Below are 23,944 nucleotides of genomic sequence, written 5' to 3'. Positions count from 1 at the left end.
GCGGATCAAATCCACAAAGGAAACTTGATCACTCGGTCACAACGATTTCGCAATTTGCATTTTATTTCAAGGTGCGTGCCCTGAATTCAGTAGTATTATATCTACCAAGACACTAAAGGTGTTTTCAAAACTAAATTAAACATTTATTAGCAAAATAAATTATTTCAAGTACATACATAGGTCTACACATTACTGCTACAATAACTTGTAAATCCGCTAATTAATATGGCTTCCAGTTACACCCCCGTTAAGGCAGCGTTAAAAAATAGATTTAAACTGTTCCAGCCAAGTCAAACACAATACCCTGAACAGTAGAATTCAAAGTGGCTTTTCCCAGCTTCGGTTTCTATAGACAGTGCCTTAATGAGCAAACACTGGTGGCTTTTCACACTTCTGGTGGATCTTGCAATGCCTTCCCTTACACAGAACTTCTATCTCCTTTAGACAAGTTTCTCCCTTTTAATGTATATTCCATTTTTCCCATATGCCTTTGGAACTTTACTTTTCTCATAATATAAATCATTGCATGGTGCTCATATTATCAGAAACCTCTGGGGGAAAATAATTACAGTGCATGGCCTAGCTTCTCTGGCTAGGCGTAACATTCTATCATCTCTTTGAAATTCATACTACCCTGATTTATCTAAAAATACAAATTCTCCTCACCTCACATTCTAAAATTTCAGCCATGTTTACGAAATTAGCATCTCAAACAAAGCTTCCTCTTGATGAGTCAAGCTTCCAGACCAGCTGTCTCTAACTCAATTAAAGCCCACACACGCGCACAAAAACTATTCATACCGCGCTATTAACTCACTTTTAAAACAAATCACAATAACATTATGAGAATTATTATACTGTTGTGATAGCTACAGTCCGTGTGTTGTAGTTACATCCACGGTGCTGTTTCGGAGGAAATTCCAGGATTTTGACCCAGCAACAGTGAAGTAACCACGGAAAAGTGCTATCTCAGGATAGTGTGTGGCTTGGAGGTGAAATTGCAGATGGTGGCCTTCCCATGATTTTGCTGCCCTTGCCCTTCGAGGTGGTAGAGCTGCGGGTTTGGAAAGTGCGATTGAAGAAGCCTTGGTGAGTTGCTGTAGTGCCTCTTGTACATATTGCTGCCACTGTACGTCAGTGGTGGGAAGAGTGCATGTGTATTGTGGTGAATGAGGTGCCAATCAAGCGGATTGCTATGCCCTGGGTGGTATCGAGCTTCTTGAGTGCTGTTGGAGCTGCTCTCATCCAGGCAAGTTGAGAGCATTCCATCACACTCCCGACTTGTGCCTTCAAGATGGTGGAGCAGCTTTGGGGAGTCAGGAGGTGAGTTACTCAACAGAATTCGCAGCCTCTGACCTCTGATCTTGCAGCCACTGCATTCAAGTGGATGGTGCAGTTCGATTCCTGGTCAATGGTAGCCCCCAGTGTGTTGATAGTGGGAGATTCTGAGGCAGAACTGCCATTGAATGTCAAGAACTGATGATTAGATTACTTCTTGTCGTGGATGGTCATTTCCTAAAATTAATAGCACGAATGTTATCTTCCACTTATCAGCCCAAGCCTGAATATTGTCTAGATATTGCTGTATATGTCCGGACTGCTTCACTATCCGATGAATGAATGGTGCTGAACATTGCACAACATCCACCAACATCCCCACTTCTAACCTTATGATGGAGGGAAGTTCATTGATGAAGCAACTGAAGATTGTTGGGCCAATGGCATTCCTCTGAAGAACTCCCTCAGTGATGTCCTGCAACTGAGCTGAGTGTCCTACAACAGCCACAACCACCTTCCTTTCTTTTAGGCCTGACTCCCCCTGATGGGGAGTTGTCCAGCTGATTCCCATTGATTTCAGTTTCGCTAGGGCTCCTTGTTGCCACACTGGGTCAAATGTTGCGTTGATGTCAACGGCAGTCACTCTCACCTCACCTCTTGAGTTCAGCTCTTGTGTCCATGTGTGGACAAAGGCTGCAATGATTTCAGTAGCTGAGTGGCCCAGACGGAGCCCAAACTGAGAGTCAGTGAGCAGGTTTTTGCTGGGTAAGTGCAGTAAGTGGTGATAGCACGGTCAACGACACTTTTCATCACTTTGTTCATGATGAAGAATAAACTAATGGAGCAGTATTAGGATGGGGTGGATTTGTTCTGCTTCTTCTGGACAGAACATGCCTCGGAATTTGTGCACATTGGCGTGTAGATGCCTCTTCTGTCTCTAGTTGGCAGCTAGTTCTGGAGCTCAAATCCAGCGATGTCCAACAAATCCAATTGGAGAGGTCAGGCGCAATCGGGCAGCGATTAAAATCACTTTCCGTTAAATTCACCCAGTTTTTTTTACATGTTTTAATGCAGTATTGATTGGCGACCGGATAAACAGAAAACAAGGGAGCAGCTCCATCATTTCTTTTCTTCCTATCGACATTTTTTCCCTCCGTTTCTCTTTTCTCTCCCGGGTCTAGAAAATAACGGGAATTCCAATTTCCTTTCCTTTTCCATCGATGGTTTCTCATTTCTAAACGATATTTTACATTCCAATCGAATCGATTTGTTATTTCTTATTGTTTTTCCGCACGTTTTGTTTTGTTGAATTCTCTCACGGTCTGGTTGATGACCAATGTTCCGTCTCACTGTCTGTTCTGGTGAAGATCAGCAGCACCATCCGCCTCGTCGCTTGAGGCTGCGCCTCGCCACTCATGTGGAATTAAATCAACTCGTCCTGTCAGTTGGCATTTTAAAACATATTAGAAGACTCATTACTTCGAAAATGGCTTAATGTTTAAGGCGTCTGTGTGATGGCCATGTTGATGCGATCCAATGATTAGATCTTCCGCTTATTCCGCGATGTTATATTTACAATGTGACGAAACATGTTGCACATGGTCTTGCAGTGTTTCACATCAGCCCATTCATAAAAATCCGTGACCTGATGTGATGGAAATGTAATTTGCCGAGAGAAACAACATTTTCAACAAGTACCTGGTGATGTAGTTAAAGAGTTGGTTTTAATTTTCCAAAATTCTCTAGATTCGGGGTAGGCTCCATTAAGTTGTAAAATAGTTAATTTAACACCTGTATTCAAAAAGGCCGGGAGGCAGAAAGCAGGAAACAATATGCCAGTTAGCTTAACATCAATCGTAGTGAAATTTTTAGAAGCTAATATTAAAAACGTTATAACAGGGCACTTAGATGAATTCAAGGCAATCAGCAGGATCAACATGGTTTTGGGAAAAGGGGAATCATTTTTAACCAGTTTGTTGGATTTCTTTACTGTGAATAAAGGGAAATATTGGATGTACTATATTTAGATTTTCAGATGGCATTTGGGTCATCGGCATTGTGGAGACTAATCGCAGACTGGGTGACCATTTTACGGAACATTGTTGCTCAGTCCGCAAGCATGACCCCGCCTTCCGGTCACTTGCCATTTCAAATCACCATCTTGCTCTCAGGCTCACATTTCCGCTGTGGCCTGCTGCAATGCTCCAGTGAAGCCCAACGCAAATGGGAGGAACAGCATCTCATCTACTGGCAAGGCAATTTACAGCCTTCAGGACTTAACATTGAGTTCAAAGACCATGAATTCTAACCACCTCCCCCTACATGGTCATCTGTTACCTGTTCTCATATTTGCCTTTGGAGAGCGCTGACCCTTGTTCTGCTGTTAACACGTTCTGTAATCTTACCTTTATGCCCCATATTAGCATTTACTGTAGTCTTTAACACGACATTTAACACTCCCCTTGTCTTGTGACCATGATATCCTTGTCAAGTCTCTGCTGAGGTCCCCACTATCCCTCACCTTCTGTTTTGCTCCATTGCTCCACCCGCTCTCTTCCACAGTATAAAATCCATCACATTTCTACCTCTCTTCAGCTCTGAAGAAGAGTCAAACGGAGCCGAAACTTTTCTCTTTCCACAGATGCTGCCTGGCCTGCTGAGCTTTTGAAGAAGTTTTCATTTCAAGTTTCCAGCACCTGCAGCATTTTAGTTTCATTTTAATGCACGATTCCTGGATTCCCAGCCATCGGAAATAGTTTCGCTCTCTGATGCTATCGCCTTAACATGACGGAAAATTCGATCAAATTACTCGTTAAATGGACAGAAGGACTTTCTTCAATGAGTGGTTTAAATGTTCCGTGGATTAATTTCTGGAATTTATGGAATAAATACAATCACATATTTATTCATATGGGACCAGTATCGGTTTTACTAGGCAGTGTAATGACCGCGTGGCCTAATGGTTAAGTCTTTTGACTTCGGTGTGCGTAATGCTATCAGAAGATTACAGGTTCGAGTCCTGCTGCGGTCGCTTTATACAGAAATCGATTGGAACTTTCTGAAAACCGTGGTCTTCCTCGTTAGTTGAAGATTCTGCTTCTTTTCCCAAACATTTCAGAGCTCTTTCTCAGAATGCAGTGTCTTGTTATTTTGTACAATCTTTGTATTTTGTTTCCAACTGGAACAAAAGGCTTTGCCTCAACCCATTTCATGGGTTTAATAAAATGCTTTGGAAAAAATTCCAATCTCTCCGTGAAGCGGCTCAAACATAAGCTAAACGCGCTGCTTTGGCGTACAACAGGGCTGGACCACAAAGTCACTGTGTTCCTCATCTTGAATCCCAGATTAATCTCCATGGACAAAAGCAAAATACTGCGGATGCTGGAAATCTGAAACCTTCGGTATGTCCGCAAGCATGACCCAGACCTCCCTGCCGCTTGCTATTTCAACACACCACCCTGCTCTCAAGCCCACATCTCGGTCCTTGGCCTGCTGCAATGTTCCAGTGAAGCTCAACGCAAACTGGAGGAACAGTACCTCATCTTCCGATTAGGCACTCTACAACCTTCCAGACTTAATGTTGCGTTCAACAAATTCAGATCATGAACTCTCTCCTCTATCCCCACCCCCTTTCCGATCCTCCTTTTTCCAAATTTATATTTTTAAAACTTATTTTTATTTTCCCATCTAGTTTTAAATTTATTTCGATCAATCGTTTTATCTCCATCTTTTAGCCCATTTGGATACCTTAGCCCCACCCCACCCCCGCTGGGGCTATCTGCCACTTGTTTATCCTGCTTTCTACCCTAATGTCACCATTAGCACACTCCTTAGATAATATCAGCACCGTTAACACCACTTTTCCCTTTTGTCTATGACATCTTTGGCAATCTCTTCTTTGCCTCCACCTATCACTGGCCCTCTATCCAGCTCCACCTGTCCCACCCCCCCGTCAACCAGCTTATATTTCACCACATTTCTATATTTCTTTAGTTCTGATGAAGAGTCATTCGGACTCGAGGCGTTAATTGTGTTCCTCTCAGCAGATGCTGTCAGAGTTGCTGAGTTTTTCCAGCTATTTTTATTTTTGTTTCTAATCTCCGTGGACACGTGTTTAAATCCCGCGATGGTAGCTGATGGAATTCAAACTCAATTAGGTAGTAAATATGGAATTGTGATCTCATATTAGTAATGGCGACCATAAAACTATAGTCAATTGTTCTCAAAACAAATCAATTTCATCAAAGCGCTTGAGATACAGAAGTCTGCCGCCCTGTCGGTGTCTGGCCCGCATGTAACTCCCCACCCACAGCAATATTATTCCCTTAACTGCTCTCTGAATTAGCCGAGGAAGCCACACAGTTCAAGGGCAAATAGGGAAGAGCAAAAAAATGCTGGCCCTGCAGGCGACGCCCACATCTCATCCAAAGAAGTATAATTAAGAAATAAAGAAATTCCTGGTGGACAGAGACGGAAGGAGTGACAGGTTGGGTCTTTTTTCTCTTATAACGACAAACGTTACGATCCCAGCTGATGTTACTGCTGGGTAAGTCAGATCCAGGGTGGAACTTTATATGATAGATCGTATACGTTTTTTGCTAAGAAACGTGAAGGATGGTTACTGAACAGAATCACAGGGGTCTGCTGATGAAATTTTAACACAATAATAAAACATTTATTAAGGAAGGAAAGGCAAAGTACGTTACACCGATCCTTCATCCAAACTATACCTTAACTGATATACACAAATTCATAAAGATAACAGAAACTACAAAAATATCTTATGCTCTAACGTTCGCGGCAAGTGTACAGTCCATGTAGCTGAATGAGTGAGCTGCAGTCGGACATACCACACTCCGAAACCAAGTTTCGAGGGATTTCTCATTAATCCCCCAGTTGCTCATCGGACTGTGAGGCAACTGGTCTCAATGAAACTCTGTCTTTCTGACAAGGGTTTCCAATCTTCACATTCGAAGATCTCGCTTTGGTATTCTGTCCCAAACGACGCTTTCTCTCAGATACCTTCAAGAAGGATCCACCTCCAGGGTTTCAGCCTCTCTTTCCAAGGTTCTTTTCTCCTGGATCTATCCGCACATTCAAACTTCACCTTCCACACGGACACTATCCGGTATTAGGCCCCGCCAAACAGAACAACATTGCTGCAAAGGTCCATAATAAGGGCCAACCTTTGGCTGTCTACGCAGATTTTCTGGCGTCTTGCAAGGCCCAGCTCGTTCTAAGTCTGCTCCGCGCGGCTCTGACTCTGCTCCTCAATCTTCACTGAACAGGATCTGTTTCAGATTCCTGTCCTCATCCTTCAACTTCCTGAGACCTCTTTCTGTACCAGTCCCTGGTTTGGGACTGCTCCTTTGTTTTGGGACCTACTCCATGTAACTCCTCTCTGTCCAGCTTTTTCTGTCACTTTTTTTATCAGAATGGAACTCTCTTCTCAGTCACCTGCGCCCCTTTTCACGCTGTTTTGCTTTTGGACCTTCTTTTACTTCTGCGCAGGCGCAGAAGTAACTTCTAACCTGGAAAAAAGGAAACGAATTGCGCATGTGTGCAAGGCCGTGTCTCGGCCTGAAGTCGAGAAAATGAGCCGACCAGCACATGCGCACTGCCAACAACGTCGCTAAAAGAACAACCTGCGCATGTGCGACCATTTCAGAACTAGACTATGCGACCCCTTGGGAACTGTAGTTCTCAGTCTCCGAGGGCTCGATCTCCATTTTGAAAGATAAATTTTAGCTTGTTCCTTTTTGGGTTCATCACAGGTTTCAGTTCCCTCCAGATTAAGTTTTACTTTCTGAAAAGGGGGTGGAATAATTAACTTTAAGAAGCAACGTGTACAGACTGGGTGATAATTTGAAAACCTGTTCAGTCCAAGATTATGAAAATTGAAACATAGGAACAGAAGTAAACTATTCTTCCCTCATGCCTGCCCTGCCTTTTAATGAACTCACGACTGGCCTGTATTTTAGCTCAATCTATCTCTCTCGTTCTAATTTTAATGTTGTGTATCTTTGGCCTGGTTTCCCCCCAACAGACGTCATGTTCTCTACTTATCTACCCTGTCAAATCATTGAATCATCATAAACATTTCAGGCAGATTACCCCTTAATCTTCGAATTTCAAGGCATTACAAGACTAGGTTTTGCAATCTGTCCTCACCATTTGAGTGTGGCAACACAGCTGCACCCACTTCTCACTCTTCCTCAAGTTTTGTTGTCCAGAATTCATCGCAATGATCTGAATGGGGTCTAAACAGTATCTTACATAACTGTAGAATGAGTTCAATCAGTTGTATTCTATTAGCCATGTTTTTTTCACCTTCCTGTCCAATAGCTTGTAATGATGTCTGTACATGGCTCCCTGTTCTTCCACAGATGCTACCATCTCACCACAAAAATAACACCCTGCTCTAAGTATCATATGTTTATTTAATAGGGCCCTAAATTTAATCTTATTTTGCTAAAACTTGCTCACTCACTTAACTTATCAAGTAAATACTAAATTAAATGTGTTCCCTAATGATAATCTTGTTTTTCTGCTCCATCACCATTATTTCTTTCTGTTGCTTTCAGCTGGTGTAAATCCAGAGAATGGAAGGGAGGGAGGGAGGAAAATATCTTGCTGCCTTTCATGAATCCTATTTTATCATCATTTCAGTAAAATTTGAGTGCAAAACTGTAACTCTCAATCTCAGTGTTTTTATGGCCTGAACAGACCCGGAATCTCCAGTGAGATATTAACAAGGATAGGATTCCAGGCCTATTTGATTCAAAATGTTAGCAAACAGGAAGAAGCAATTAATTGATAATATCCACAAACTAGCAACAAGGATCCAAATCAGAATGGATCATCGGTCCTTCACCTTAAACTCTCTATCACCTCGTCACCTGTCTGAGTTTCAGAACACAGTCTTATACTCTTTTTCCATCCAGGACCGTTGACAAGAAGGTTCTGAATAGGCAGGCAGGTGTGCAATGTTGGACATTCAGCTTCTGTGAGCAAAATAACCTTCCATCACATCAGGTCAAGGATTGGTTTTAATTTACAAACGTGAAACATTTCCTGACAAATTTATTTCGGACAAAAGCAAAACTCTGCTGATTATGTTGAATTTGTTCATTGGTTACCTAACATTCAGGCAATGGAAAAATATGGAATAATGTGTATAAGAAAAACATATGCCTGGGATCAATTTAAATACCTGCACTAAATCTCCCCTTAACACTCTCTGTTGTAAGAAGAACATCCCTAGTTGTTGTTTCTTTGTCCATCCACATCCGGAATCCCTCACCGCTGATACCATTCCAGTAAATCCCCACTGTACGCTCTCCAAGGCCTTGCCGTCTTTCCTAAAACTTGTCCCTAGCCCTCACCAGGATTTTATAATCCACATTATAATCTGATATGCCTCCAATTCTTTGAATTACGTCTATCTGCATTATTTAGATAAACTAAGATTACAATACATTTTCGATCACGATTGAGCTTTTTCAATGTTAATTTCCTAAAAGATTTAGAGGAAATAGACTTAAAATCTCTCGAAATAAACCTTCGTGAAAATCTGCAATCAATTCACGGACAACCCTCCATTCCACTTATTGCTACTTTTGTTTCCGCTAACTCTACATCTTTACCACAAAGGCCTCTTGAAACCATCTTCAAGAAAGGTTCTCACTTTTTCCATCGACAATTTGCAAATGTTTTTGTTGTTCCCATAAATCTTGTGAAAGAAGAGGCCCGAGCAGGATTGGCTGCAATGAATGTTAATAAGTCACGAGATCCAGATGTGATGCAGCTGAGGATGCTGTCGGATGCAACAGCGGAAATCCTGAAGGTACTGGCCAGAATCTTCCGAACACTGTTTGTTATTTTTAATGGACAGCTACACACCACTTGTTTATTACAGGAAACAAAAATGAATAAAAGTGCATCAGAGATGAGCGGATTCTAACGTCCTACATCTCCAGATTTTTTATTTGGTAATGAACAACCCATCCTCGATGTCAGATTTTTGCATTAAGAATGAGAACCCCGCCTCCAGGGAACACAGCACCGATACCTCCAAGATCAGATTTGCAACCTTGAAACTCAGTGAAAGGCTTTCACACTCCCCTCGGGAACTATGGCAGAGTGTGTGGAGTCACCTCAGAACCCACAGCCCCGGAGTGGAAGGAAGTCATTCTCAGCCACGAGGTACCGTCTAAGACAGGAGACTAAATTCTTTTGTGAGTGTCTCTGGGTGATGAACTGATGGTGCTCGGAGCTCTCAGCGTTTACTCATTTATTTCACAGGAGTTATTCAGTTTTGACGTTGATTGGTTCTCTGGTGTCGATTCCTCGTATTCTTCGCCCGATTTTCTGTCCAATGAAGCTCTCTCAGCAGAATTCTCATTAACGCCTTGTCTTTTCCTCGCAGCGTTTCAATCACGATGTTTTTTGAACTATATTATTAAAGGCTTGCAGCAGCCAGCTTCCAGGAACAGCAATGTGATGAAGGCAGGATAATCTGTTTTGAAGTGATGTTAATTGAGGGACAAATGTTGGCTCCGACACGATGGAATAACTCCCGTGCCACTGTCCGAAATTGTGCTGTGGGAATTTTACATGTGCAGGCAGATGGCACCTCAGTTTGCCATAGCATCTCAAAACTGGCAACTGTAACAGTGAAACTTTGGCTCAGCGCGGCACTGAAGTGTCTGCCAGACTTTCTGCTCAGAATTCTGGAGATATTTTGAACTCACAACCCTCTGCCTGTAAAAACTTGAGAGCAACTGACTGAATCATAGTTCACAGAATAGTGCAAAGACAGGGGACATTGTACTCTGAAAGCAGAAGCAGCACTAGATTGTTATTTGGAGAGGTGTTACAGAGAATGAGAGATTAACACTCACAGTTGAAAGAGGTGGACTTTTTAGCAGGGCAGGGAGAGAGAGGTTGCAGGAATTTCGATTCGAGTGTTGATATCAGAAAACGTTAGCTTTGTTTTAAAGATTGGATGTGATAAGGCGTCAGAGGCTGAGAGAAATTAATGATAAAAACTCTTATCAGTCGGATCCACATAGGGAGGAAGTGATGATTTCTGATTCCCACATTTGCCCCGGGAATGGAGCAGACACCATTACAACATTGAGAAGTTCAACGAAACAAGGAGGGAAACTCTTCAATCGACTGTCTTTGAAGACAATGGGCAACATCTGCTGTGGTGTGTGAGCATTATTCTGAGGTATGCCGACATCACATCTCCACCGACTGGAAGAGGTTATATTTTATCATCACAGGCCACGTGAGTTAGTAATGCCAGAACGAGCAGTTTCTCAGTGTTTCCAACTCCTTGACCTTCTCGAAGAGTTAAATTGTTTACCACGATGTACTGTAATACCCACAGAGGGGTAACAATGATATATGACACTATCCAGTAATAAACCACATTTAAAACCGAGATCCCATCTTCCCCACTCGGAGGGATGTGAACAATCTAACCAGGCTATTTACAGCAAGAGAATAGGAGTTTTACCCAGAGTCCTGGGATCAATAATAATCCCTCATCCAGAATCACTGAAACAGGTTATCCAAATATTGATCAGGTTCCTGCCTGTGGGATCCTGCTGTGCACATTCAAGCACGAATCTCAATTACCAAGACGCCCCATCAACCCCCTTGCCCAAAATACCCACCCATTGGCTGTGAGGTTTTGGATCTTTCTGCGGTTGCAAAATGTGCTGGCGAAATGCAAGTTCCCCCTGATTCCCGCCCTCCCTCTAGCTCCCTCCCTCTTTTCCTCCGTCGCTCTCTTCCTCGTTCTGACAGATGCTGTCCCCCACAACCCCTTCCATTTTCTCTCCCGTTTCTATTCCTCCAGTCGCCAACCCTTCAGTCCCCTCAACCCCGCAATAACCTTCCTTCTCTCTAATCTTATTCCCTTTCCCTGGGATCTGTCCTCTCCTCAGGCTCCCACTGACCCCGGGCTCGGGGACTCTCAGGCCGGTCCGGGCTCTTTAACCGGCTGCATTCACAGGAAAAGTGACTTCAGTTTCCACAAAAACATCCGCTCTCTCTCAAATCCCAAAACTGAAATTCAGGCTGCCCGTTAATGTGAAGAGGCGGGTGTCCGGCTGCGGTTTCCGCTCCTGCTGTTTAATGCAGGTCGCTATAACTGGATGCCGTGAGCAGAAAGAAATTGCTGCTGTTTTTAGACATTTGTTTTAACTGAACTCACTGTCGCTCTGCTTTAAAAGGACGAGTTTGAATCTCCTGACTTATGGATAAAATAAAGTCGGGCGATTATAGTTTACACAACCAACTCCAGCTAACGGAACTAAGCAGCTATATGGACGGAAGCGGCTGCGGATTTAAACCCCATGATGGACACTTTGTGTTTTACTTCTCATACTGGGTAATGGAACAATTGCAAAAACAGTAGATACCCCACATCGCTGAAACATTGTTCCAATGTAAAATGAAAACTGAACCGGAAAATCGGAAGAGATGACTTTCATCATGGTTTTGAAATTCAACATTTCGGTGGAATCCAGACACAATGAACTTTGTGCCCAGACAAAAGCTTCAAGTACAGTGAAGAGCCATGAGCCTGACGTGATTTGAACACGCAACCTTCTGATCTGGAGTCAGACGCGCTACCGTTGCGCCACAAGCCCAGCTGCAAAAAGACAGCTGTTGCTTGTCCTAGATTCACTTCCTTAGACCTTGATCATATTCAGTGCATTGAAAATCAAACAGGGATCATTAAAGGGAACATGATTTCCCCTCCCTTCCTCGTGGCCTTCTTTGCTTTCTGTGGATTTACATCACAAGGACGAGTAGCAAGAAATGCAAAGAACGTGAGAGCAAACGCACAACAATAAGCCGTGGGAGAAGTTTATTTTCAAATTTCATAAATAGTTTAAATGAGTGAGAAATACTTTGGCAGTTGGATTCACAATGAACCATAATCTGACTGAGGCCACGAATGCACGAGTTTCGTTTCGTTTTGTTTTTAATTGGTGAGATGTTGCCAACTACGGAGGAGCAGAGGCCCAAATTATACAACTGAAAGTTAGCGGACAGGTAGAAAGAAATAACGATGCAGGATTTCAAGGAATCACATCATCACACAGTGCAGAAGAGACCCTTCAGCACATCGTGTCTACACCGACACGTGAGAAACACATGACCTACCTACCTACCTAATCCCATTTACCTGCACTTGGCCCACAGACGTGAACGTTATGACGTGCCAAGTGCTCATCCTGGTACTTTTTAAAGGATGTGAGGCAACCCGCCTCCACCACCCTCCCAGGCAGCGCATTCCAGACCGTCACCACCCTTTGGGTAAAAAGGTTTTTCCTCAAATGCCCCCAAAACTTCCTGCCCCTCACCTTCAACTCATTGCCCCCTCGTGACTCACCCTTCAACTGAGGGGAACAACTGCTACCTATCCACCCTATCCATGCCCCTCAAAATCTTGTACACCTCGATCAGGTCGCCCCTCAGTCTTCTCTGCCCCAACGAAAACAACCTAAGTCTATCCAACCTCTCTTCTTAACTAAAAGGTTTCATCCCAGTCAACATCCTGGTGAATCTCCTCTGCACCCCCTCCAGTGCAATCACATCCTTCCTATAATGTGGCGACCAGAACTGCTCACAGTACTCCAGCTGTGGCCTCACCAAGGTTCTATACAACTCCAACATGACCTCCCTACTTTTTTAATCTATGCTTCGATTGATAAAAGCAAGTATCCCATATGCCTTTTTCACCACCCCACTAACATGCCCCTCCGCCTTCAAAGATTTATAGACACACACTCCAAGGCCCCTTTGTACCTCAGGGCTTCCTATTGTCATGCCGTTCATTGAATACTTCCTTGTCAAATGACTCCTACCAAAATGTAACACCTCACACTTTTCAGCGTTAAATTCCATCTGCCACTTATCTGCCCATTTGATCATCCCGCATATATCTTCCTGTAGCCTAAGACACTGAACCTCACTGTTAACCACCCGGCCAATCGATGTGTCGTCCGTAAACTTACTAATCCTACCCCCCACATAGTCATCTATGACGTTCATATACATGACGAATAATAGGGGACCCAGCACAGATTTTTGAAAGATCATTAAAGAATTATCCAGCACGGACTCGGTTGTTCACTTCAAAGAAAAAATGAAAATGCTGGAAACACTCAGCCCATCAGGCATTAACTGTGGAGAGAGATTTTTTAAAATGTTAATGTTTCAAGTTTGTGAACTTATCAGAACTTTTGTATTCGGTAAATAACAATTCGATGTCACACATCAACAATTCCCTGTTTGGGCATCAACATCCGGAATACATTCTCGGTCCCGCTCTCTGGAATCCCCCGCTCCATGTTTGGTCCCAAACTGTAAAGAGGTCAGGAGCCTTCTGGTTCCGATGAAAGTAAACTGGCGCCATCAGGTTGGGCAACACAATAAATAATATAGATGAAATCAGAGAGATTTGCATGTCGGAAGTGTGAGCTCATCAACTTAAGACCTCGGAAAGATGTATCAGACGATTGTGTATCTGGTGAGAAGCTGGTGACCCTGGAGGAACTGAGAGGCTGAGGTTCCAAATACAGAAATCACCAAGCACAATGAACAATTACCACGTTTTCTAAAGCCTATTTCAGTAACAAGAAGTAATTTATACTTTACATCGACTGCAATTTGCACGTCAATTCATGTTAAGTTGAATAAACGGCATCCGGGATCCTGTTTTTTTTTCAGTAGAAGCATCAAGTACAAAGCAAGGCAGCTGTGCAGAATCTTTAAAAAAAACATTGGTTCGGTCTCAATTGGAATATTGTGCCCAACAATGATTATCAAAATTAAAAAGATTGTAGCGACATTGGAAACATTTACAAGAATGAATTCATTGCTGAGGAACTTGAATGAGATGAATAGATTGGAAAAAAAAATGTGGCTGTTCTCAGAGAAGAGAATGTTGAGAGGAGATTAGATGGGGATTTTCAAAATCATAAGAGGTCTGGACAGAGTAATAGAGAGAAACTGTTTCCATTGTCGGGAGGCCGAGAATCAGAGCACACCGATTTAAGATGATTGGCAAGATATACACAATTGGACCTGGGGAAGAACTTCGTTTAAGACAGCGTGTGGTTAGGATCTGGAATGCTCTACCTGAGAGACAGATTCGACAATGGCTTTCAGAGGGGATTCCATAATTTTCTGAAGAGATAATTTAGAGGCTACGGAGGCATTGAATAACTGAGTTTCCCTGCAGAGAACCAGAACAGGGAACAAGGGCCAAGTGCTCACCCTCTATGCTGCCATCATTTTGTGTCTCTCTAACGCCAGGAATGAAGCGAGGGATATTTTCACGTAAAGTGATGGTGAGCATTAGTCTATCAAAAGTACTGGGAAGTTCGGAAGGAGAGAGTAACTGATCCTGCATCCCTCACCCTAATACAAGAATGTAAGATTGTGGAAATAGTCAGCAACTCAAGCAACGTCTGTGGAGAGAGAAACTGTGTTCTGTGCAGTGATAGTAGGAGCCTCGGCATCCTCAATGTGTGGGTGTAGAAGAGAGCACGTTGGGTTACTGCTGGGTCAGTGACATTTTTTGTAAGAGGCAGCGGAGGGGAAGTTTTGAGAGCTTATCGTACGGGCAGAAGTGATACCGTTTAAAGTGAACAGACAGTTTCACAATCAACACTAATGTAGTTGACAGGACAGATCCACTCAGCCGTCAGTAACTTGACAGAGGATGTCATTGTCAAACGGTTATCTAACGGATGGAAATGTTCTGCTTCACCCTGTTAAGGGTGAGCATGCTGTGGGCGACCTCATCCCCCTGTCGAAAGGGTTGCAGTGGCTGCTCCCCTATTCTTAACTGAAGTTTATTTTACTTCACTGAGGAGAAAAATGACCCACAGTGAAGACCATTTGATCATTTCATCTCTTTTAAACGCAGGAATCATGAAATCCTCCAGGCTAAAGATCTGAAATGTAGCTCAGCCATCTATTTGGTGGCTGACAGTAGAAAGCTTTTCCTGTCTAGATCGGCGATTACAGCTGGTTGGAACCTAAAGATTGCTACAATTGCTGGTAGATTATTGTTGGGCGTGAGCATTAAAGGTTAAGAGACTAGAGCTGGCAGATCGATTTGATGTAGAAATCAGTCATGATCTAAATGAAAGGTGGAACTGATTGGAGGAGCTGAATGTCTTCATATTGATTCGCTGCAATGAAATGCACCTCAGTGTTCAGGGTGACCAACGTGTACTGGCTGTTCTATTGTGACAACGGATGAAAAGCCAATTGTCCGAAAGTGAGAAGATGCAATTTGATGTTTTTTCACCCTCTTCTGTTTAATAGCAACATTCGGAATACTTCCCCGGTGCCGCTCTCTGTAATCAGCCGCTCCGTGTTTGGACCAAAGCTGTAATGAGGGCAGGAGCCTCCTGGTTCTTGCGGAAGTAAACTGGCGGCATCAAGTTGGGCGAAGCTGTAGATAATGCAGCTGCGATCAAATAGGTTTCCATGTAGGAAATGTGAAATTGTTCGCTTAAGGCCTAAAGAAGATGCATCAGATTATTTTTGTGTCTGGGTCTGTTCCCCTTAGAGAAGGGGATGCTGAGAGGAATGTACTGAGCGGTGATCATCTGAAAGCCTGTTTGCTGCTAGATGAGGAATTTGGGAACATAGGAAGATAAGTATACTGTTCTTCCATCAATCGTGTTCAACTCATGACTGGTCCCTATTTTCACGTCATCTATCCACTGTGGTTTCACAACACTTTAATATCTTACATCTTAATAATAATAATAAAAACTTGTACCCAGTTTCAGTATCGAAAACTTTCAGCTGATCCTAAGCTTCAGTAGCAATTTTCAGAAGGTTCCACATTTTTACGAAATTTTGTGTGAAGAAGTGTTTCCTGACGTTACCCTTGAACGGCTTAGCTGAAATTGAATGTTATGTCCTCTTGTTTTGGATTCCCCAAAACAGGGAAAAATGTTTTCTGTATCTAAGCTATCAAGTCCCTTAATCACCTCACATGCCTCAATTCGACAACCTGAACAAAACAAAGGCAGGAACCTGGGTTTTATAAATAGAAGCGTCGAGTACAAAAGCAAGCCATCAATGGAGAATCTTTATAAACATTGAAGTAGAAAGAGACTGGAGGCGACTGACATGGACACAGCTGGATGAATGGCCTCCTCCTGTACTATAACCATTCTATGATGCTACGATTCCAACCTACCCCAATTCTTTTAGCCTTTTAGAAACATAGAGGAAGGAGTAGGCCATTCGGCCTTTCGAACCAGCTCCGCCATTCAATATCGTCATGGCTGATTCTCTATCTCAACGCCGCACTCTCACTCTGTCCCCATGCCCCTTGATGCCTTTCGAGTTTAGAAATCCATTTCTTTCATAAACATATTCACTGACGTGGCCTCTGTGGTAGAGAATTCCACAGCTTTACCACCATCTGAGTGAAGACGTTTCTCCTCATCTCAGTCCTAAATGGCCTACCCCATATCATGAGATTCTTACCCCTTGTTCTGGACCTCCTAGCAAGGAGAAATATCAACTATACATCCAGTCTGTCCAGCCCTGTCAGAAATGTTTCTGTTTCAATGAGATCCTCCCTTATTCTTCTAAACTCCAGTGAATACAGGGCTAGTCGGCCCAATTTTTCATCATATGACAATCCTGCCATCCCCAGAATCAGTCTGGTGAACTTTCGGTGCACTCCCGCTATGGCAAGTACATCCTTTCTTCGGTAAGGAGACCAAAACTGCACACAATACTCCAGGAGTGGCCTCACCAAGGCCCTGGACTGCTGCAGCAAGACACCCTTTCTACTGTGCTCAAGAGACTTTGCAATGAAGGCCAATATACCATGTGCTTTCTTAATTGCTTGCTGGATCTGCGTGCTTGTTTTCAGTGTTTGGTGTACAAGGCCACCCAGGTCCATTTGAACATCAACATTTGCCAATGTATCAACATTGAAATAAAACTCTGCCATTGTGTTTATCCTACCAAAGTGGATAACTTCAACACTTTTCCACCTTATACTGCATCTACCATGTATTTTGTCACTTACTCAACTTCCATAAATCGCCTTAAAGTCTCTTAACATCCTCCTCACCACTTACATTTCGACGAAGTTCATTGTCAGATAACATGGAAATATTACATTTGATTCCCTCATCCAAGTCAATGAAATAAGTTGTGAAAAAGTGGGACCCAAGCACTGATCCATGTGGTACCCTACTTGTCACTGTCTGCCAGTCCGAAAAATACCCATTTGTTCCTACTCTCTGTTTCCTGTCTGCCAACCAATTCTCAATCCACACCAATATATTACCCCAATCCCATGTGCTTAAATTTTGCACACAGACCTCTTAATTGCACACGAAGTGGTTGATAAAAGCGACAACGAAGGTGGGATTCGAACCCACGCGTGCAAAGCACAATGGATTAGCAGTCCATCGCCTTAACCTCTCGGCCACCTCGTCACGCGGCTTCGATCTATTAAACCTCCTTCTATGCTTTTTGCATTCATGATCTGTTGGAATAAATGATTCTCTTTCGTACAGGTCCTGAATATTCGGCCAGGTGTCTAAAGATGGAAATGTATTTTCTGTCAATAAAATGCATTTCCACCACATCAGATCAGATGCTGTTGTAAATGGACTGATGTGAATCGTTTCAACACTTCAACCTGATATCCAACATGTTTCTGCACAGTGTGAAAACCCACCGCGGAAAGACCGGAACATACAAGCATTTGGCAGCAAGAAGAAACCCTTCCCAGCTCACTGTCAGTGCCCGATCACAGCTAAAGTGTGGGAAATGAAAATAAATCTTTGGAGATCCCAGCTCTGCTTGGCCTTTCAGTCAAGATTTTCACTGAGTTCAATCAGCCTCCCACCTGAATCCAGAAGTAGACAGTTCCCTTATTTGATGCATTCGGATAATTTCAGAGTCCCATAACACTGAGAAACGTTCTTTAAACCCTGTGTTCATTTTCTTCACGTGTGTTGAGGTGATGGATTCTCTGCAATGACTTCCCGGGTGTTCAAACTTGGTCCTGTTTTCCGGAACGGCCACCACCACGAGCGCGAAAAAATACGGCATTAAAATGCTTGCTGGGCTCGTCCTGGAGATGAAAGCGGGACCTCTTGCATTCGAACTCATTGAAAAGCCCAAAGGGAGAATCGAAGCCCAAGAACAACGAGCCACCTGCACGATAAACTGCTCTCAATGGATCCTTCCATTGCCACCCACAGTGTATCAACCAAAAGCGAATTCCTGTTAATGCTGGAAATCTTTTAGAATGTATTGGAACCCCCGGGGACGACTCCAACCAGTGGAGAGTTTCCCGCCTCATTTCTATTGACTTCAGTTTTGCGAGTGTTCCTTGATGCCACACTCGGTCAAAAGCTTCTTTGGACTCAAGCGCAGTCACTTGCACCTCAGGTATTAAGTTCAGCTGCTTCCTCCATGTTTGGACCAAGGCTGCAATGAGGTCAGGAGCTGAGTAACCCTGGCAGATACCAAACTGAGCTTCAGTGAGCAGGTTATTGCTGAGTAAGTGCCACTTGATCGTACTGTCGAAGAAATTTCCACCCACTTTCTTGATGAACGAGAGGAGACTGATCGGGCGGTTTTCGCCGGTTGGGTTTTCCTGTTTTTTGTGGACAAGACAGACCTAAGCAATTTTTCTCATTGTCTGGTAGATGCCAGTACTGGAACAGTTTGGCGAGCAGCGAGGCTATTTCTGGAGCACAGGTTTTCAGTGCTGCTGCACGAATGGTGTCAGGGCCCAAAGCCTTTGCAGTTACCCGTGCCTTCAGCCATATCTTGACTTCACTTGGAGTGAATGGAGTTGGCTGAAGACTGACATCTGTGGTACAATTCCCCAACTTTGTGCAAAAGCGGAACTGAGGGAATCACATTTGTGGCTCTATGAAACTCACCAGCTAAGCAGTGAAAGGTGACATTATTTATCACAAGCGGGTCCCATTAATTCAGATAAAGGTTTGCTGCAAAAGTAACCATGACCATGTGCGATACACACACGGTTTTCTGATCTACAGTTAGATCTGCACCCGCTGTGACGCTTGCATACCCGTCAGTTGAGAAGCTGGAGGCGCTATCTGGTTGAGGTAATTGAGATGATTAATAGGTTTTAATGTGGAGATACAATTTCCTCTTTTGGGGGAATACAGAACAAATGTATGTAACCCTAAACTTAGAGTTAAGACATTTAACGGTGACGTCAGCAAACAATTCACTCAAAGGATGAAGAAGGCTGTTTGTCGGACAATTCCAGTGTAGCGATTGGCCGAGAGCTTATGACAATGAACTGATGCTTAGTTGGGCTTTGGACCCCTTCTTTGTCAAGAAAAAAATCGAAATCTGGAGGGAACTGAAAAGATGTGATGGCTGTCCTTTGTCATTATGGGATCATGTTCTCTAATGTAAGTGGAGGACAGTCGGTGACTGTAAAACTGGTATCCTGGTCGCTGTTTAAATTCTGGCTCGAAGCATCATTTCCGTCAGCTGAAATAGTTCAGTTGGGAGAGCGTTAAACTAATGATCTAAAGGTCACTTGTTCAATACTATGTTCGGCAAAGAGTTGCCAGTCGAGACGCCTGAGCATCTCCGGTTTCGTGTTTCCCGGTTGCTGAATGAGGGTGTCTGTCTCTTTTGGGGAGACGCAGTCCCATTTCTGAGGGCAGCGGATACTTGCCCTCCCCTCTCTGTGCCCGCTGGTCCACGTTACTGAAATAAAGATCGGTTTAACTTTTAAAAAAATATGAAAAAGCGCTGGGAAACTCATCCCCCAATAAACTATCATAACCAACCTGCAACTCTCAGGTGGCGCAGAGGTCGATAGATCGAACCCATCCTCTGCCATTTATATTGGCACAACAAAAATTAGTCCCTAGGAAGAAGAAGCATACGAAAGGAAGGATGAGGCAACCATGGCTGACAAGGGAAGTCAGGGACAGCATATGAGCTAAAGAGAAAGCATACAATGCGGCGAAGAGCAGTGGGAAGCCAAGGGATTGGGAAGCCTACAAAGACCAACAGAGGACAACTAAAAAAGAAATAAGGAGGGAGAAGATTAAATATTAGGGTAAACTAGCCAGTAATATAATAGAAGATTGAACGGGTGTTTTTAGATATATGAAGGGTAAGAGAGAGGCAAAAGTGGACATTGGGCCGCTGGAAAATGGCACTGGAGAAGTAGTAGTGGGGAACAAAGAAATGGCGGAGGAACTGAATAGGTACTTTGCGTCAGTCTTGACGGTGGAAGACACAAGTAACATCCCCAAAGTTCAAGAGAGTCGGGGGGCAGAGGTGAGTATGGTGGCCATTTCCAAGGAGAAGGTGCTGGGAAAACTGAAAGGTCTGAAGGTGGATAAATCACCTGGACCAAATGGATTACACCCCAGAGTTCTGAAGGAGATAGCTGAAGAGAAAGTGGAGGCGTCAGTGGTGATCTTTCAGGAATCACTGGAGAAAGGGAGGGTCCCAGAGGACTGGAAAATCGCTATTGTAACCCCCCTGTTTAAGAAGGGAGTGAGACAAAAGACTGGAAATTACAGGCCGATGAGCCTGACCTCGGTTGTTGGTAAGATTTTAGAGTCCGTTATTAAGGATGAGATTTCAGAATACTTGGAAGTACATGGTAAATTAGGGCAAAGTTAGTATGGTTTCATCAAGGGGAGGTCATGCCTGACAAATCTGTTAGAATTCTTTGAGGAGGTAACGAGTAGGTTAGACAAAGGAGAGCCAATGGATGTTATCTACTTGGACTTCCAGAAGGCCTTTGAAAAGGTGCCGCACAGGAGGCTGCTCAGTAAGATTAGAGCTCATGGTGTTAGAGGAAAGGTACTAGCATGGATAGAAGGTTGGCTGTCTGGCAGGAGGCAGAGAGATGGGATAAGGGGGTCCTTCTCAGGATGGTAGCCAGTGATGAGTGGAGTTCCGTAGGGGTCAGTGTTGGGACCACAACTTTTCACTTTATACGCTAATGATCTAGATGATGGAACTGAGGACATTTTGGCAAAGTTTGCAGATGATACAAATTTAGATGGACGGACAGGTCGCATTGAGGAGGCGGGGAGGCTGCAGAATGATTTAGACAGGTTAGGAGAATGGGCAAAGAAGTGGCAGATAGAATACAATGTGGGGAAGTGTGAGGTCATGCACTTTGGTAGGAAGAATAGAGGCATAGCCTATTTTCTAAATGGGGAGAGAATTCAGAAATCTGGAGTGCAAAGGGACTTGGGAGTCCGATTCAAGGATTCTCTTAAGCTTAACTTTCAGGTTGAGTCGGTAGTTAGGAAGGCAAATGCAATGTTGGCATTTATTTCGATAGGACTAGATTATAAAAGCAGGAATGTGCTGCTGAGGCTTTATAAGGCTCTGGTCAGACCACATTTAGAATATTGTGAGCAATTTTGGGACCCGTATCTCAGGAAGGATGTACTGGCCCTGGAGAGGGTCCAGAGGAGGTTCACGAGAACGATCCCACGAATGAAATGTTTAACATATGAGAAACGTTTGAGAACTCTGGGTCTGTACTCGATGGAGGTTATAAGGATGAGGGGGGATCTGATTGAAACTAACAGAATACTGGAAGGCCTGGATAGAGTGGACGTGGTTAAGATGTTTCCATTAGTGGGAGAGACTAGGACCCGAGGTCACAGCCTCAGAGTAAAGGGAAGACCTTTTAAAACAAAGATGAGGAGAAACGTCTTTAACCAGAGAGTGGTGAATCTATGGAATTCATTGCCACAGATGGCTGTGGAGGCCAGGTCATTGTGTGTATTTAAGACCGGCATAGATAGGTTCTTGATTGGTAAGGGGATCAAATGTTACGGGGAGAAGGCGGGAGAATGGGGTTGAGAAACTTATCAGCCATGATTGAATGTTGGAACAGATTCGATGGGCCGAATGGCCTAATTTCTGCTCCTATGTCTTATGGTCTTATGGTTATTTCTGGCCCCAGCTGCTAGTTCCTCGATCTACCATTGGAAATGTAAATCCTGAAAAATCCGCCGATTAATCCATTTCATTCATGCTTTGGTTAACATTAATTGGGGGGAGCGGAATTGTAATCTATCACTTCCCTCTCGTTTATTATGCTTTATTCGTGTTTGTATCTGTCAGTGATGAGATCAAGAAGTGAGCTCGCCTCAGTCATGCGGCGGATGGATCTTTTGAGTATGACAAATATTTACCCTTTCCTTTTAAATTCAGATCAGAATGTATCACTGAAACACAGGAAATGCTGCTTAATCTGCTCGAAGGAGGCTTTAATGACTCACTGAAACGATATAATTTGACCTTCCAGTAAGCTCTTTGTGTGCAGCAGTTTCTGGTGATTTTCCTCAGTCACAGAATCCCACAGAATCACAGTGCAGAAGAGGACCTTCAGCCCATCGCGTCTGCACCGACACGTGAGAAACACCTGACCTACCTACCTCATCCCATTTAGCAGCACTTGGCCCCATAGCCTTGAATGTTGCAACGTGCCAAGTGCTCATCCAGGTACTTTTTAAAGGATGCGAGGCAATCCGCCTCCACCGCCCTCCCAGACAGTGCATTCCCTCTGGGTAAAAACGTTTCTCCTCACATCCCCCTAAACCTCCTGCCCCTAACCTTGAAATTATGCCCCCTTGTGACTAGCTCTTCAACTAAGGGGAACTGCTGCTCCCTATCCACTCTGCCCATCAGGTCGCCCCTCTGTCTTCTCTGCTCCTTGGAAAACAACCCAAGTCTATATAACCTCTCATCATTACTTAAATGTTTCATCCCAGGCAACATCCTGGTGAATCTCCTCTGCACCCCCTCCAGTGCAACCACATCCTTCCTATAATGTGGCGACCAGAACTGCACACAGTACTCCAGCTGTTGCCTCAATAAGGTTCTATACAACTTAAACATGACCTCCCTTCTTTTGTAATCTATGCCTCGATTGATAAAGGCAAGAGTCCCAACCTGCCCCTCTGCCTTCAGAGATCTATGGAAACACAGGCCAAGGTCCCTTTGTTCCTCAGAGCCTCACAATGTCTTGCCATGCATTCAATACTTCCTTGTCAAATTACTCCTTCCAAAGTGTATCACCTCACACTTTTCAGGGTTAAATCCCATCTGCCACTTATGTGCCCATTTGACCATCCCGTTTATATCTTCCTGTAGCCCAAGCCACTCAACCTCACTGTTAACCACTCGGCCAATCTTTGTGTCATCCGCAAATTTACTAATCCAGGATGTAACTCTCAAATTGGACACTTCACGTCGCTCAGACCTTACACTCTGAATACCTTCGTGTGAGGAACAGGTCGGGCGGGAATTGGGTCTTTGTTGATTTGAGAAAACAGAGCAATGCAGCAATGACAAAAACAGAATTACCTGGAAAAACTCAGCAGGTCTGGCAGCATCGGTGGAAATATGGCTGTGAAAGCGGGTTTTAGTAAACACCTTGTCAAACACCAGGAGAGAAATGGAAAGCAATGAAGGTGAGCAGGGCAGAAGAGAGGAGCTCCTCACCCCCCTGCGGCTTGGGGAAGGATAAGACTCAGATACAGGAACAGGTGCTGAAAAAAGGAAAATCACATCGAGTGTGTTAAAGCAGTGACGATGAATG

General features: G+C 43.8%; 1 protein-coding gene and 2 non-coding genes across 3 annotated transcripts in view; 1 reads left to right on the top strand and 2 right to left on the bottom strand.

Annotated features, from left to right (window-relative positions):
• The window catches only part of LOC144670420 (histone H2B-like), a 528,756-nt gene that overhangs the window by 125,676 nt on the left and 379,136 nt on the right, over positions 1–23,944 (top strand). The gene's annotated exons all lie outside the window — the stretch shown is intronic.
• trnaw-cca (transfer RNA tryptophan (anticodon CCA)) lies at positions 11,874–11,945 on the bottom strand. Its single transcript has one exon. It is a non-coding gene; the product is annotated as a tRNA-Trp (tRNA).
• Positions 17,711–17,792, bottom strand: trnas-gcu (transfer RNA serine (anticodon GCU)). The gene has a single exon. It is a non-coding gene; the product is annotated as a tRNA-Ser (tRNA).

This window comes from Cetorhinus maximus, chromosome 31 (genome assembly GCF_964194155.1).
Source record: "Cetorhinus maximus chromosome 31, sCetMax3.hap1.1, whole genome shotgun sequence".
NCBI lineage: Eukaryota > Metazoa > Chordata > Chondrichthyes > Lamniformes > Cetorhinidae > Cetorhinus > Cetorhinus maximus.
This window is presented reverse-complemented; position numbering and strand designations above follow the sequence as displayed.